We start from the raw sequence: 13,881 nt of genomic DNA, 5'->3' as shown, positions 1-13,881 counted from the left end.
TTACTCTTTTGGGTTATTTATATGTATATGTATATATTTGCTTTGACCAGTTCTAGCTTCGCGAGCCGAGTCAGAAGCCTTGCTATATATATATATCTTTGGAATTCTTCTCTCATATTTATCTCTTACGCGAGTGATGGGATTTTCTGTTTAACGCTTTGCTTAACTTTTTTTCACATGCTTCTAGTTAAAATTCCTTTCAACTATTATTATATATATATTTTTACTTTTAGAGGTTGTAATACCTTGCCACCTCAGCTTTATGAATTAAGCATAAGACTCTATGTGGTAGGATGTTACAATGAACACGGACAGCATCAGTAATGGAACGTGAACAGTAGCAGCAACATGAACCCAACCCCGAACGCGAACAGGAGCAACAACAGCAACATGCAAATGCTAACAACAACAGCAACAGGAACGCGAGGCACAATGACGAACATCAGAAATCAATAAGGGAAATGTGAAGAACGAAGCAGTTACAATGTTAGGAGAGTGGGAGCTGAAAAGGGTGGGAGGAGGGAAATTGGGTTTCGCGGAAAGAAGAGAATTTTGCGCCACCCAGATTGTGTTGGCAAATTGTTTTTAATTGAAGGGGGTTGTTAAAAATCCTACTATTTAAAATTAAAACTCCCGTTAATAAATTTTTTAATAAAATAAAAGAAAATATTTTATTTTCAAATTTAAATTTGAAGGATTTTTTTGAAACCTCCGTTAACAAATTCCTATATTATAGCCTTTTTTTGTAATGGCAATGGTCTCTTCTTCTTCCATTCACTCCCCATTCTCATTATGCAACTTTAAGATTTTGTTCTTTCTCCTTCTTATAATGGTCTTGGTATGGTAGTACTTTGTACTGCGATAGCCTTTAACCACCCATCTCTCTCTTGACTTCTGTAGCACATTAGGTCATCCTTCTCCAAAATATTTTCACACTCTGCTGCGAGCTCTTTTTCCAACCTCTCAAGAAAAGGGTTGTGACCCCTAGCTTGCACCCTCTGGATTCCCCTTATTCGATTGAGCAGCTTCTGTTTTTGCTTTCCAATATGACCGAAAACATCTCTGTTCCATTCCTTCAATCCCTTTGAGAGGTTTCTTACCTATTCTCTCTAGCATCTCTTTGTCATAGTACTCAATGGCCAGACCTGGTAACCTCACTCGCACTGCCATTGTATCAATTGTTGCCTCCATATGATTGAAATCCGGCGTCCAGAATTTGATTGATAAATAATAGTCAAAGATCCTCCACGGTCCCTCTGTTAGTGCATAGTCTAGATCCCCTTGTGAGTAGAACTTTACAATGAAGAACTCGCTGCCAATGTCGATCACCTCAACACTTCCCTGCTTCCCCCACATACTCTCTAACCTGCGGGTGAGGACTGGTAATGATATTTTCCTGCCCATCAACTTCACAATCAGTGTATCCCACCAAGGGTGTGTGAGGTTCTTCATAGCAGTTTCATTCAAAACAAAATTAAAGATCCCATTAACCTTCTCCACCCTTATCTTTGGAATGTTCTTGTTTTGTGGTTGTGATTCTTCTCTTTTATCTCTGCCATCCTCCTCCATCATATCCTCCTGATTTTCTGGCGTTAGTTATTGTTACTGGAGTTCTACCTCCTTTCACCATCTCACTGAAGGACTTTCTAGCTTCACCTCCGGCTTATCTTCCTATCCCTTCTTCGACCATCCATTCTTCCTCCCTTGCTTTGAGAAGAGACTCTCCCGAAAAGCTTTGGTCTTCACCTACCTTCCTCACTTTTCTGGCTGCTCTCACATTATCTTCTCCAGGAGCTCTAGGTGGCTCATGTGAGCGAGAGTGTCCTCCTCGGACAAAATCGCCCTTTATAGCAGTGGTTCAGAATGGGCAAAAACAGTGGAAGAACACAAGAGAGACTATAACAGGCTTGATAAGCATAAGCTTTTTAAGGGTAATAAGGTTCCAACGGGTTTTGTGGGTCCTTGCTCCCTTCAATCACTGTTGATCCACATTTTGGAAACGAGGTAAAAAATATTTTTCTAAAAGTAGTTGGCCCAATACAAAATATTAACAAACTCAATTTTAATTCACTCTACTAATATACTGCAAACCACCCCAAAAAATGAAATGTGTCGATTGCTATATGTTGTTTCTGAATGGTCAAAAAGATGAAAAAGGACACTTATTGCCCTAAACCGAAGCCAAGTTTCTGTATTGGCCTACCATAAAACGGGTTAATACTAAAAAATTATATTTTTTTCAAATTAGTCCTTGAAAAATATGATCGTAAGCCAAATTAATCTTTTCGTAGTTAGATATAATAGTATCAAGTGTAATATAACATGATGACATGATAAGTTAATGTCACATGTCAAAACATAATTGGTTGAAAATATGACACATCAATAAATTATTTTACATTTTGTGACACTTAATATCAAATATCATCGTCTAATTAACAAAAAAATCGATTTGACTTAAAGTTGTATTTTTCAGTGACTTATATGAGTAACAATATCATTTGATAACCAAATTAGAGAATAAATTATCTTTCAAAAACAAATTTAAGCATTAACTCGATATAAAGCCTTCATTCTAAATTTTGGAGAACATATAATCTATAATCTATGATGTAAGAAAAACAATTGTTAACATAAATATGATAATAAATAATAGATTAATGCTCGACGTATTATTTAACAAAATTATTTATTATTATTATCTATAGTTTGTATAACAAATAATTAATAATTATATAAAAATAGATATGGACACCCCTTTATTCCCATATATGAATATGCTAATTGCTAGTTAAATTTAATATTAATATTTATATTAGGTAAAATATAAGAATTGAAATTTAAAATTAAAATTTAATATTTCATTTTAGAATTTTAAATTTTAAATTTTAAGAGTTAAGATTTGAATTTAGAGTAGATTTTAACATTTTCGTACTCTCATATATAAATATGTTGAGCTACATATGTAAAATAACTGTGTTCAGAATATCATTATCGAAGCAATATTATCAAAATGTTAGTAACGATCTTTAGGGATGATACTGAATAACTTTTGTTTGAGGTAATCACACTTAAAAAAGTCAATCATGTATAAAAAAGTAGATTTTTTTTTAAAATTAATCAACTTAAATAATGGTTAACGTTAAACATAATAATAATAATAATAATAATAAAAGGAGTGCTACACATACAAGTCATTTTTGTTTACAAGTTTTACAAGTTGGGCCTAACGCGCGCGTTACTGAGCCATCTTCGCGTGTTTCATCTTCGTTTCCTTTTTTACGAAAAAGAAGAAGAAGAGACACAGAGAAAAAAGAAGAAGAAGAAGAAGAAGAAGAAGAAGAAGAAGAAGAAGAAGAAGAAGAAGAAGAGGAAGAGGAAGCACGGAGAAAGAAGAAGAAGAAAAAGAGGCACACAAAAAAACGTGAAAACGGCATGAATATAAATGACTTGTATGATTTGTATGGAAAAGCGTTCTCTCTTTGCCTTCGATCTCTTTCTGTTTTTTTTTTATTTTCATGGTTTCTGAAATCAACCTTTGAAATTGTTTTGAAGATGATGGAACTTCAGAAACACACCCGAACGATTACAAAAATACACCCAAATGATTACAGAAATACATCCAAATGATTACAAAAATACACCCAAACAATTACAGAAATAAACCAAACGATTACAGAAATACACCCAAAGGATTTAAGAAATACACCCAATATAGGGGGGAGACAGTATATTTCTTCTTGAAATCTTTTAATGTTTGCTGGTTAAGGATTAGGCACATAACAGAGACAATCTAGAAAAAAAATCTAGAAGAACAGTAAAATAGTACCTTGAATAATGTTTCTTCATTTTTTCTGGTGATTTTGATGAAGGAGAAAGAGAAAACGAAAAAAGGAGAAGAAATTTCAATAAAAAAAAAAGAGGGAGGAAGAGGTAGTGTTGATGACGATGATAACGAGAGAAAAATTACGAAAAAGAAGAAAAAGAGACACGGAGAAAGAAGAAGAAGCAGGAGGAGGAGGAGGAGGAGGAGGAGGAAGCACGGAGAAAGAAGAAGAAGAAAAAGAGGCACAAAAAAAACGTGAAACGGCGTGAATATAAATGACTTGTATGACTTGTATTGAAAATCACTTATATGTGGAGAATTACTCTAATAATAATAATAATAATAATAATAATAATAATAGAATGCACTTATTCTTACAACTTTTTGAAAAGAGAAATAAAACTTCTACGGGTACATAAATAAATTGAATTAGTTTACATATATAACATACAATTGCCTGTATTGTAATATTTATACTACAAGATTTAATTATTTTGCAAGTTCTTATAATTTTATCGAATTTTTAATTAGGTCTTTATACTTTTTTTTCAATTGAGTCTCTATAATGTAATTTTTTTTCAATTTAGTCCTTGCTGTGACAAAAACGTTTGACAGAATATTTTATTTAGAAAAGGAAATATTCTCACCATTAAGGTGAAATACCTAATTGAAGACACCTTCATATTTCCAAAATACCAAAAGAACCCTTGACATTTTATCCCAAAGTCAGATAACCCTAACCCTAAGTTCTTCTTGGGGCTCCCGTCTAACCGTGTTTTTCCACCATCGTGTTTTGGTGTCGTTGTCCGTGGCGTGGTCTTCATCCGTCGCTTGGTGCATGGCTTTCCCCATACGTGAAACACTTGAAAGCGACATAGTATGCCTTCTTCCTTCATCCTTCGATCCCAATCCAAAACAAAACCAACATAACATACTTACCGCTACCATTTCCCACACTGGAGGATGGGGAATTTCGTCCTTCTCCTTTCTCTTCGATCTTAACAAGGCCGCTGTCGTTGCCGCCGAAGAGATCTTTCGCAATGTATGTATCGAAATCAAATGTCATTTTCGCTTGCGCCTCCAATGCATTTTCTTTCAATCCGTGATTTTGTTTTGGATTTGTTGTTCTAGTTGTGATTCGATTCCAATTATAAGCTACGGTTTTTGTATTTAACATTTAAGAAGCGTCATTGTTTACACTACAAGAAAAATGCTAAGTATCGTCAGATTTAGCGTCGCAGAGTAGCAGCGGATTTACCATCGGATTTATCATCAGTAAATACGTCGAATTCATAAGGTTAAGTAATTACCGTCAGATTTTAGTTTCCAATGGTAAATCTTCCGGTAATATTCGAGGAAAAAAATAAATTGGTGCGTCGTTTACTGTCAGATATACTGTCAAATTTTTTCTACGGTAACCCCAATTAGTGAAATGCTGCGTTTTGGTAACCCACGATAGTTTACCCTTGGATTTTTCTGACAATAAATCCGACGGTAAGAGGGCGTAAATTCAAACCATGAACCCTCTTCTCCGTCATTTCAGATTCATCCCCTCTCTCACTTCCGCCACTCTTTCACTCACCACCAAGACCACTATCGTCACAACTTCCTCTCCGTCGTCGTCAACCCACAGCCGATACCTCCCTTCTTCTCCTTCTTCACCTCTTCTCCTTTCTCCTTGTGTTGTTAAACCACCATCATCGCGCGACCATTGTCTACCAGCCTTTGGTGACCACCCTTCCGCTTCCTCTAGCTCTAGCAACGTCATAGTGTCACTGCATCTGCTCCTCTTCTCAGTTCTCTCTTAGTTCTGCATTCCAGGATTCTTTAAACTCTTTTTCTTTCTTATTCAAATTATGTTTTGGTTAGGTTGTTTCATTATTCTAATTTTAGTTAGTTAATTTAGTTAGAGTTAATTTTTTTTATTTTAATGGATTTTAGGTGGATAAGATAAGTTAGTTTTAAGATGATTAATTTGTATTATATTGTTGAAAGTGTTGAAAATTGACTGAATTGATGGATAATGTTGCTGATTTTGTGTTGAATATGCTGAATTTGTGTGAATTGATGTTAAAAGACTATTTGTTTTGTTCAACAATTGATGAAATTTGGTTGAATTTGTTGCTGTATTGCTTAAAAAATCACATAGCTAAATCTTTTGTTGCTGTTAATCTTTTGTTGTTTTGCCAAGTATATTGAATTTATCGTTGAATTTAAAATTTAGGATGGGTGTATAGCTTTTGTGATGATGATATTTGTAACAACCCCGGTTTTCGAGAACGCGAAATCTTTTCTGAAAGTACGGATTTCTCCGGAAGATCAGTAAGGGGAAAACCTTTGATATATCATCAAGTATCTCAATCCTCATTGTCATTATGTCATCTTTAAGTTAGAACCTTTTCCAAGACAAGCTCGATAATGCGGTCACGAAGAACCTGGTTTTTGAACCGTATCGGTTAAAAGTTTTGATTTAGTTTTTTGTAAATAGTCTCAGTTTGACGAACCGGACTCGATTTATGAGAGAAGAGAGATAATAGGATGATATTATCATTATATTAGTATTAGAAGCTTCTTGAATAATATTATAAGGTTACCTGGTCAGTTTTAGTTAAAAACAGAAAATCGGTTTAACCGGGTTTACGGTTTACTGGTGTAGCTTAACACCAACACTCTCTGATGAATTTAGCAATGCTAAGGCCTCATTATACATGTACTATTCTCATAATAAATATGTTACTAGTGTCATTTATGCTAGTAGCTCAGAAAATAATTTTTAGAGATGTTTTTACAAGTGTTTCGATACACCTAGTTTTAGTAGTTGTACACCAGAGATATTTTAATATTATTTTAATCCACCTCCAAGCCAACCAATCACAACTCACCTTACACCCCCAAGACCTCCAAGGCTGTCTCATTTCATCATTTTGGCCGAAAATAACAAGAGAGAAAAGAGAGAAACTTTCATGAACACTTAATCTTCAAAGCTTGATTTCTTCTGAACTAAAACTCAAATCAAAACTCCGATTTCACCAAAATGATCCTCTCTTCTTCCTCTACATAACCATGTAACTTATCAAGGATGGAAATAAGGTGAGATGGCTGTCTCCCTCCCATTTCAATTCGGTTTTCAAGGAAAACCATGCAAAACATGTGTTTTCTTGATGTTCTTCCTTAGGAATCATGCTTAACTTGACTTGAGGGCCAAGAAACGTGAATTTCCAGCAAGTCTAAGGTGAGATATCTCTTCCTAACATACTGAGTGAGATTTGGTCAGTTGAGAGTTTTTGGATTTAAAGTTGTTCTTGATGTGATTTAGGAGGAAAAAGTGCTTAAGGACCACCTGAAAGTTTAACCGAATTAGGAGCAGCAAAACCAGGTAGGGTGTCACGAAATTAATCTTGATTATTTGTGTTTGAGTTGTGTGAATGTTGTATAAATTGGCTGTGCTAAAAATTGGTTGCATATATGATTGATTCTTGGTGAAAATTTGGTGAAATTTTGATGAAATTTGATGAAATTCAAGCTTTAAAGTTCATGTTCTTGGGGCAGCTGGAAAAACGAAACACTAAGCTTAAATTGAGGTTCAATTTGTGTTGAAATCATGTAGAAAAGATGGGGTTTTAGTGGCTGCTAATTTATTATGAATTATAGTAAAAATCGGTTGCTGAAAAGACTGAAAAACGGGTAAAAACAGAGAAGGAATCTGAAGAATTTATGAAGAACATGAAGAACACTTTGAGTGTGATGAAGAACAATGAAGAACACCTTTTTGATTCATAAAAGGGCAAGGAAGTAATTAATTTGGTGTTTGGGGGGTTATTTAGTAATTTCTGAAAGTTAGGGTGTTAAAAGTAGAAATATTAAAAGTTACGGGTGGTAAAAAGTGAATTTTAAAGGTTAAAAGTAAAAGTAAGTTAATTTTCGAAAATTTAATGATAAAATAATAAAAAATAATAAAATATTAAATAATAATATTTAATTAAAAATAATATTTTAATAAAAATAATAAAATAATGCAGAAAAGGCATTTTTCTATAAAAGCTTTAGAAAGACAACTTTAAGCACAGAATCTCATAATTACTTTCATAAAACACTTAGGGAGTGGTAAAAACATATTAGTGAGGCAAAGATAAATAAAAGATAAAAAGTTGAAGAAAAGATAAAAATTGAAGAAAAAGTCTGTAAAGTTTTAATGACTGAAAAACAGACAGAGACTAGTGAACGAACTAGGGCAACATAGTTAGTCCTTGAATTGCGAATAGGGTTAGGTATTATATGAAAAGTTAAACTATTTCAGTATAGACTTAATGAACCTATACTTGGGACAGACTAACTATTCATACCGAAATTTACATAAGCTTTAAATACATACGTTAAACAGTGAAATCAGAGCAGAGTAAAGAAACACAGAGAACAGAGTAACCAGAGCAGAATAAAGGGATACAGAGAAAAGAGTAATAAGAGCAAAGTAAAAAGACAAAGAGAAAAGAGTAATGTGATAAAGAGAAATGGTTTGAATTAAGATGTTGTAAAAGTGAAAGATGTAAAGTTTGTACAGTATGATTGAACAGAGAAAGAAAGAGGTACTGCATAAAATGTGAAAATGTTGATGAATAATGAGAATGATGATGAATGATGATAATGAGAATGATTATGTGATGATTTGTTGCTTGAGGCAACCCAAGAGATATTTATTTATTGCTTGAGGCAACCCAAGAGATGTGTTTATTCATTTGTTGCGTTAAGGCAACTCCAGATATACTTGTATGATCATCTACTGCAGTGAGGCAGTCAGATAGATAATGGTGTGATCACTGAGAACGCTTTCCTACGGTACAGATCCATATTTTATTTCTGTAAGGCAGAGGGGTTATTTCCTGCTACAGAAGTACCGTGACCACCTGTTCCATTTCTGTAGTGGCAGAGGGGTTATTTCCTGTATACAGAATGTGTGTCGGCGTACATCCCTGCAGTGGCAGATGTGTTATTTCCTGCGTACAGTGGACCCTGTGGTGGCAGAGGGGTTATTTCCTGTACACAGGGGTATAGCCAATAGGAAAGCCTTATCCAGACAGAGGTTGCTGGATAACGTCGGGAGCGGGTTAGTAACCGACAGATGAGCTCATTACCTGCACTAGGGCTAGACATGCATCATACTTGGTTGCGCATTTCCTTTGTTATGTTTGTGGTATGAATGTATGCTTTCCTTGTTTGTATTCTATTCTCTGCGCTTGTGATATTTTCTTGTATTCTTCTATTTGTGTTCTGCTATCTGTTTTCTCTATCTTCTCTACTTATCTGTGTTTTCTAATTACTGCTTCCTTGTATTCTGCTAATAGTCTGCTAAACAACATAGAATTAATGAACGTAACTAATAACCCCAACCCTACTAAGAACTCTCCAGTTCTTACCCCTTCTCTCTCCCTTCCCCCTTCAGATGGAAGTAAGAGTACCTTACCATAGTTCGCTGATGACCGTTCGCAAGAAGAGGATTCTGCTCTAGATAGTCTTCTGAGTCTAGGGTGAATATCGTTCTCTGATTATATGTAAATAGTGTGAGACCAGCCAACGTCTGCACCCCTTCGTATGAGCACTTTAACCTAAATCCTGTGTACGAGATTCCTATTTTGTGGATACTTCATGAGGTACCAGAGACACGTCCTGTGAAAAAGTCTGATCGTGCAGAGGAGTAGCAGATGATGTTCTATCTTTTGATGACGTTCCACCTGACTTAAGTTGTGAAGACTTAGAACGTACTTTCCCTCGCTTTAGTAGTTTAGAGGGACTAGGTGAGTATAGAGTCTAGGCTAGCCTAGGTGCCAACTTAGGGACCTCTTGAACAGGTCAGGACCTGGGATGTTGTATGTATGTATATGTATATAGTTATTATCTAGCTATACCTAGGGGTGTTCTGACTAAAGGTCTATACTCTAATAAAGGCTGAATAACTGAATGTTGCTAGCTACTTGTGATGTATTTATGTGTGGTTGCTTATAACTGTTTTATCTGTTATCAGCTGTGAGTTGATTATGAATGAATCCGTCTATTAATCCAAATGTTTTCAAAAAAAAAGTACCTCGCTAACTAACTACGCTATTAACAACGAATCAGGCTCATATAATAAATAATAGATAATATATAGGATGACAAATTGGTAGCACTCAGTTTCTGGTATGTCCTAGGCGTACTGAAAATTGGGTTGTTACAATTTGGTATCAGAGCAGTTCGTTCCCAGTAGAGCCTGGGGAGTGGACTGACTATGCTTCATTGCATACTCTGCTTGTGTGTCTCATGCCATTAGGGTATCTTTAAGATACATTTGGCATGAATGTCTATGAGTGCTCATTTTGGGAATGTTTGTGCCTTACTTGAAATATTAAGACTGATCACCTTAATGTTGATTGTTTGGTGCGGATAGGACCTTAATGACTGCGAATAGACATAGTTTAATCGAGTTTCGAATGACGAATCGATGCGAGGCACAGCTATCCTCATAGCTGTTATGATCTCCATGGTTATGGTTATGTTATATTTGGATGCTGTAAGGAACGAACACTTATTTTACTTATGAGGAATCTGGACACACAGCTAGGATGTACCCAAGAAAGTTTTTTCGGAATCTAGTGCGAACCCAGCAACAAGGTCGAGTGTTTGCCATGACTGCTGATGATGCTATGCAATCAGACGCCCTGATCCAAGGTCAGTGTATTGTCAAAGATCGATTTCTAACTGTACTGTATGACTCGGGTGCATCGCATTCCTTTGTTTCTTTAACTGTTGCTCGTGAGTTGGGACTAGATTTCTCTGAGTTGAACTTTGATCTGATTGTCCATACACCTGCATCCCAAAATGCTTTGACTAGTTTAGTGTGCCTGCAAGTACCATTCACTATTAGGAACAGAACTTTTATACATGATCTAATCTGTTTGCCTCTATGTGGTTTAGAAGTTATTTTAGGATTAGATTTTGTTATCTAAGTATCATGTTTTCCTTGATTATTTTAAAAGAACTGTTGTTATTCCATCTGATAGTCTATGTACTAAACCATTTCTGTCCCACACCTTATATCTAAATTCTGTAAAAGTTACCTTAGGCGGGAGTGATTATGAGGGGTACGTTCTGTTAGTGGCTAGCTCGAATGACAGTGAACTAAGCTTAAAACGAATCCGAGTGGTGAAGGAATTTCCTGATGTTTTCCCGGACGACATACCTGAGTTTTCTCCTTAGTGAGAGATAGAATTCAGCATTAAACTAGTACCTGGAACCGGATCGATTTCCATAGCACCGTGCCGGATGTCACCACTGGAACTTGCAAAGTTGAAGAAGTAGTTGGATGAGCTACTTGGAAAGGAATTTATTCGTCCTAGTGCATCATCTTGGGGAGCTCCAGTATTGCTAGTAAAGAAGAAGGACGGTGGAATCAGACTTTGCGTAGATTACCGACAGCTAAATAAAGACACTATCAAGAACAAGTATCCACTTCAACGGATAGATAATTTGATGGATCAGTTGGAAGGTGCAATTGTGTTCTCGAAGATTGATTTGCGATCGAGCTATCACTAGATTCGAGTGAAAGAATCAGATATACCGAAGACTGTATTTAGAACTCGATATGGTCACTATGAGTATACGGTTATGTCGTTTGGACTAACTAATGCTTCTGCGATTTTCATGGATTACATGAATCATATTTTCCGTCCATACCTTGATCAGTTTGTAGTAGTTTTCATAGACGATATTCTCATCTATTCAAAGACAGAAAGAGAGCATGAAGAGCATCTAAGGACTGTATTGCAGATACTAAGGACTCGGAAGTTATATGCTAAACTATCAAAGTGCGATTTCTGGACAGAGAAGGTGGCATTTTTGGGACATGTTATATCACAGGGAGGAATTGCAGTGGATCCTTCAAAAATTGAAGCAGTAGTGCAATGGGAACCACCTACGACCGTTACAGAAGTTCGGAGTTTTCTCGGACTTGCTGGATATTACCGGAGGTTTATTAAAGGGTTTTCACAGATAGCCTTACCTCTGACTTACCTTACACGAAAGGAAGTTCCGTTCGTTTGGACGGCTGAGTGTGATAGAAGTTTCAAGATGCTTAAGGAGAAGTTAACAACTGCACCTGTATTAGTACTACCCGACCCACAGAAATCTTTTGAAGTATACTGTGACGCCTCTCATAAAGGACTTGGATGTGTGCTGATCCAAGACAAAAATGTGGTGGCTTATGCTTCCCGGCAGCTGAGACCTCATGAACGAAATTATCCGACGCATGACTTGGAGTTGGCTGCAGTAGTGTTTGCTCTGAAGATCTGGAGACACTATTTGTATGGCGCTCAACTAGAAGTTTTCTCTGACCACAAAAGTTTAAAGTATATCTTTGACCAGAAGGATCTTAATATGCGACAGCGAAGGTGGATGGAGTTCCTGAAGGACTATGATTTTAAGTTAAGTTATCACCCAGGAAAAGCGAACGTGGTGGTAGACGCTTTGAGAAGGAAGAATTTGAATATCTCTTGGATGATGATAAAGGAAGAAAAGTTACTAGCGGAATTTGAGGACCTTAAGTTGGCTATGACCGAGACATCAAGTGGAGTCCGTTTGGCCCAATTGCATATAACACCAGATTTTAAGATTAGGATTCAGCAAGCACAAGCACAGGATTCAGAAATGAAGATGATGCTGAGACGGATGAAAGTAGAGGAACCAGAAGCTGTAAAACTAGATCGTACCAGCCTCTGGAGATATAAGAACAGAATTTGTGTGCCTAGCTCTGGAGATTTGCGGCAAAGGATTCTTGCAGAAGCTCATCAAAGTATATTTTCTATGCATCCTGGAGTAACAAAGATGTATCAAGGATTTGAAACAAATGTTCTGGTAGCCGGGCTTGAAGAAAGAGGTAGTTGATTATGTCTCAAAATGTTTAACCTGCCAGAAGGTGAAGGTGGAACACCAGAAACCGTCAGGAACACTGCAACCCTTGGAAATACCATAATGGAAATAAGAGCAGATCACTATGGATTTTGTCACGGGATTGCCAAGGACCTCAACAGGACACGATGCTATTTGGGTGATTGTGGACAGGTTAACAGAATCAACACATTTTCTTCCGATTCGAGTTGACTATACTTTAGAAAGGCTAGCACGGCTATATATTCAAGAAATCGTACAATTGCACGGGATACCTTCGTTAGTTGTTTCAGATCGAGATCCGAGGTTTACTTCCAGATTCTGGGGAGCTTTCCAGAAAGCTTTAGGAACAGAATTGCATATGAGTACAGCATACCATGCTCAGATAGACGGACAATCAGAGCGAACAATCCAGACATTGGAAGACATGTTAAGATCTTGTGTGATGGATAACCAGGGCAGTTGGGATAGGTATTTGCCATTGGTCGAGTTCGTCTACAACAATAGTTACCAACAAAGTATCGGGATGGCACCATATGAAGCTCTCTACGGAAGGAGATGTCAGACACCATTGTGTTGGAATGATGACGGAGAAGCTAGTGTCTTAGGTCCAGACTTAGTGCAAGAAACTACTGAGAAGATAAAGGGGATTCGCCAGAAGATCCAGACCGCACAGAGCCGTCAAAAGAGCTATGCCGATAATAGACGTAGACCCTTAGAGTTTAGTGAGGGAGATCATGTCTTTCTAGAAGTAACTTCAATTACTAGAATAGGTAGAGCCCTTAAGACTAAGAAGCTTAACCCACGATACATAGAACCTTTCCAAATACTTAAAAGAGTCGGTCTAGTAGCTTATCAAATAGCCCTTCCTCCTTATTTATCAAACCTTCATAATGTTTTTTTTTATGTCTCGCAACTTAAGAAAATATGTTCCCGATGATAGTCACGTTTTACAACCAGAAACAGTACAGTTATAAAATGATTTGACATATCAAGCATCACCAGTTCAGATCGTAGAAAGAAGTGATAAGCAGCTAAGAGGCAAGACTGTTCGCTTAGTCAAAGTAGCATGGGAACCAAGAGGAGAAGAAGAGCACACTTGGAAATTGGAAGATAAGATGAGAGCTGATTACTCGCATCTA

Source organism: Arachis hypogaea, chromosome 16, assembly GCF_003086295.3.
Source record: "Arachis hypogaea cultivar Tifrunner chromosome 16, arahy.Tifrunner.gnm2.J5K5, whole genome shotgun sequence".
Lineage (NCBI taxonomy): Eukaryota > Viridiplantae > Streptophyta > Magnoliopsida > Fabales > Fabaceae > Arachis > Arachis hypogaea.
This window is presented reverse-complemented; position numbering follows the sequence as displayed.